General features: G+C 29.8%; 1 protein-coding gene across 4 annotated transcripts in view; it reads left to right on the forward strand.

Moving 5' to 3' along the window:
* Positions 1-2094: 2094 nt before the first annotated feature.
* The window catches only part of LOC102672345 (acetylcholine receptor subunit alpha-like), a 277309-nt gene continuing 275429 nt past the window's right edge, over positions 2095-3974 (forward strand). For 2 of the 4 annotated variants that reach the window (XM_006615784.2, XM_006615785.2), the window contains exon 1: positions 2095-2181. The gene's annotated coding sequence lies outside the window, so the exon portion shown is untranslated. Of the gene's footprint in view, positions 2251-3974 lie in introns of all 4 variants that reach the window. The other 2 variants (XM_031510520.1, XM_031510521.1) reach the window with 2 other exon arrangements.

Genomic DNA, 3974 nt, shown 5'->3' on the forward strand with positions numbered 1-3974 from the left:
ATTGGTAATTTGCCAAGTTTTCTTCAATATCCGCTCACATTAAAAGCAATATGTTTATCAATCCATAATCACTTGAATTTTCGAATAATGAAAAATGCATATAATGATAGTTTGTGTGTTTTAAATTTTTTGAAATTATTTAATATATCTGAATTATTTCTATTTTAAAATAAATAAAAATATAAAAATTTCTTTATTATGTTATCACTTAGTCACATTTTTATAGAATATAATAGAATTATCAACATTTTTATAGTATTTTTATTACATTACAACAGTATATAATATATATATATATATATATATATAAAACAATCTTAATATTTTTATTGTATGTAACAAAAATTACATATATATAATAATGGGATATCTTAAATTTTGTATATATAGTATTTAATAGAAATATAGAAACATAAAGATAAAAAATAAGAAATAGAAAATAAGAATAAGAAGATCTAAAAGAAAATTATTCTATTTTTATCAATTATGAAACGACGCTTGAAATGAAATAAACTCTAATTGTTCCAACCCAATTAAAAGCTGCAGATTGATTTACGAATTTGAACTCATCGATTTTCAGGTCAAACCAGGCCTATTCTGCAGTTTCGAAGTACAATAGCCGCCGGATGAATTAAAAGAACTTTAATACTTGACAAATAATTCGGTCGAACTTCCCAAGTCTTTCCACCCTTCATTTTATGCTTACCCTCTTTTTTTCTATTTCTCGATTCGCGGAGAAGGAGATTGGCATTCGAGGTTCAATGATAAATGAGCTGCGCTGAATTGGAACGACCCTTCCTTGCTATTTTCTCTTCTAGAGTTTTCTCTCACTTCATGAACTACTCTTACTTTGTTGCTTATTTCTTTCTATTCACCTTAATTTGTCGGCTTGGCGGCATATTATTATTTTGAAGCTGAAAATTTTTAATTTTAAAGTTTTTTTGTTTTTTTCAAAGTTTTTTTTTCTTTAAAAATGTAATCTATGCTTTTTTATAAGAATTTATATTTAAGCAAATGATTATTCCGAATTTTTTTTTTATTTCTTTTAAAAACATCTAAATCTTATTTATTTATATAAAACAATTTTTTATAGATAATGCGATTCAAGTTTTAAAAAATTATTTCAAGTTTTATAAAATATACGAAACTAAAGTTACTTATATAACTTTGTTATTAATACAAGAAAATAAAAGGTAATTGGCGAGTACCTAGATTAGTTTTTTAGATTCCAAGATAAAAAATTAGATCAAAAAATATAAAACTATAATTATGTCTTTATATTATAACTTTTGAGGAATTTGTTCAAGATATTCAGTTGTTTTTGTATTGTTTCAATTTGTTACTCGGTAGATATTTTAATATTTTATAATTTATTATTTCTTTTATCATTTAAAATCTTAATTTATTTAAAATTTTATTTTTAAAATAAAAGATAGGTATTTTTTTATTTTTGATCATACAAAAAAATATTCTTAATTAAATAATCGTATATAACAAATTAAATAATAAAAAATCAGTTATTAATATTGAAACTTATTTACTTATCTAAGCGAAAATATAAATCTTGTTTTTGAAACCATCTATCTATTAGAATCATTTAAAATGAAGAAACGCACTTATTCTAATCCTAATAAGATTTGAATTCTTGCTTCTAATAACAGAATATGTGCGAAAACTAAATCCCATTATCTCTTCCTTATTCTTCACTTATTAGTGATTCAATTACTTGTGTCGTTTCTATAGATCAAAGAAAAAGCCTAATCCTTTCAACAACGAAGCCTTTCGTGGGCGGAGCATCGACACCTTTTTTCGAGATCACACCTTGCAGACTATCGTATATTGTACCAATACATATCTCGTTTTGCGTACATGCATAGAGGGATCGTTTATGCGCGCGCAAGATTGGTCCAGATTCCTGCCCGAGTCTTCGTTGTCCTTTTCCATTTCTCTCTTTCTCTTTCTCTGGTTCTTGGTGTTCTCCTGTTACGCTTCCGCGATTCTCTTGGTACGTGTGCATGCCTAGTGGCGCCGCCGATCGGGCAAAATCCTCGAACCCTAGAACGAGAGACTCCGAGACTTGGATACCCCCCGTTGTTCAGTCGTGGGTGCAGTGCGTGCGGGTGTGCAGTGGTTTCGGGAGCTGCTTCAACAACCGGCGTGGCCTGCAGCGCGCGAGGTTAGGTCAGTGTTAAATTGTCAAGCATCGCTGACATTCGTACTTACATCGAACTTTCGCTGATTTTTTTCACGGTATTAACATTATTTTTTTGTCACTTACCATTCATTTTCTCTAAAAATGTACAAATACAACTTATGACAAGGGAACATTTAGAATTTTGTGTTTGATAGTATATAACTTGTTAGTATATAACTATTATTTTTGTATGAGGGAGATTTAAATAACTGCGTAACTCATTCTTGATGGGGATACTTGCAACAATTACTTTCGAGAACGGAAAAATTGTTGTTAAATCGTCAAAATTTGATAAAAATTGAATTTCTTTACGAATCACGATTTTTTAAACGGTCAATCAAATTTGTCGAAAATTTTATTCATTTATTTTTCGATTAATCCATTAATCTCTTTGAAAAATCGCAATACGTGTATTTGTGGAATAGCGAAGCGCGCCATAAACTTAACGTACGTGTATATTTATGTAGTGGCGTTCAAGAATCGCAACGGCGGAAGAAAATAACGTAAAGTGTTCGCGTGAGACAAGTTAGAACGAATTGCAGCGTATTTGTGTGAACATTGTTGAAATGTATGATTTTTGGTGTGTTGTGTTACGATGAACCAAGTCATCGCGCGGTAAAAGAAGGTCATCTTTTCTGCGGACTGCGATTATCCGAAATAAAATATCATTGACCCAGTTAGCAGCGCAAAAGTAATTAGACATTCGTGGTGGAGTAGACTAACAGGGACCGTAGGTGAGAGCATAGTGTTGATCGATCCTTCGTCGTTGTCGAGCGCATGTACACGATCCATCGTAAATTCACGTTTCCACTTGTGTATCGGTGCGTGCGGTGACATCAACTTGAAATACGGCACGCGGGCCGCCCATCGGCAAGTTACGATGCCTAGAAGAGGAGGAAATTTAGTCTCGTACGGGTAATTCAAATTCCCAACCAAGTACGAGACGCGAATGAATAGCCGGATTTTCTTGCTAACGACATTCATATTCGTTACTTCGCTCTCTCGTTTTTCACCTCTTTTTGTCCCTCGACGGTTGATAGCAAAATCTTGTTTCCCTCATCTGATCGTTCAACTATCGATCATGCATCTTCGATTTCCATTATGACATTTTACGTTGCGTATTTTAAAAGTCTTTTGATGTTTTCAGATCGATCAAAGACATTTTTATTTATAATTTTGGTAATTGAATAATGACATTTTTTTCTAATATCGACAAATTTTATATTTATTTTTTCTTTACTTATATGAAAAAATAAAAATTTGGATAATTTGTTAACTTTATTAAAATTGTGTTTAAGTTGAGATAATATATTGTTTATCCGAAATAATATTTATGTATTTTCTCTTTTTCTAAATAACTTATAATTTATAATTATAATGTAAAACGTAAAATATTTGAAAAGTTGAATTATTAAAATCTATGTTAAACAATTGAAGATATTATTCAATGTTTTACCTGTATTAGTTGTTAATATATTTGTGTTGATTAATTGAACTGTATTTCCGTGATACGCTTCAAATGGTAAATGTAACAAGCGAAATTAGTTTAATCATAATTGGTGCATCAAACGTCATAAATTAGTCGCATGGAAGTTTCAGCTGTTCAAGATTATCTTCATTCATGACAAAATCGCGATATGTGACAAGTGATTTGTTGGTAAATAGAAATTATTTTTTGTAGTAATTATTAATCTCGTGAAATTTAATACATATACAAATACATATACAATAACATACATACATACATATATATATATATATATATATATATATATATATA

Source organism: Apis dorsata, unplaced genomic scaffold (assembly GCF_000469605.1).
Source record: "Apis dorsata unplaced genomic scaffold, Apis dorsata 1.3 scaffold_235, whole genome shotgun sequence".
Taxonomy (NCBI): Eukaryota; Metazoa; Arthropoda; class Insecta; order Hymenoptera; family Apidae; genus Apis; species Apis dorsata.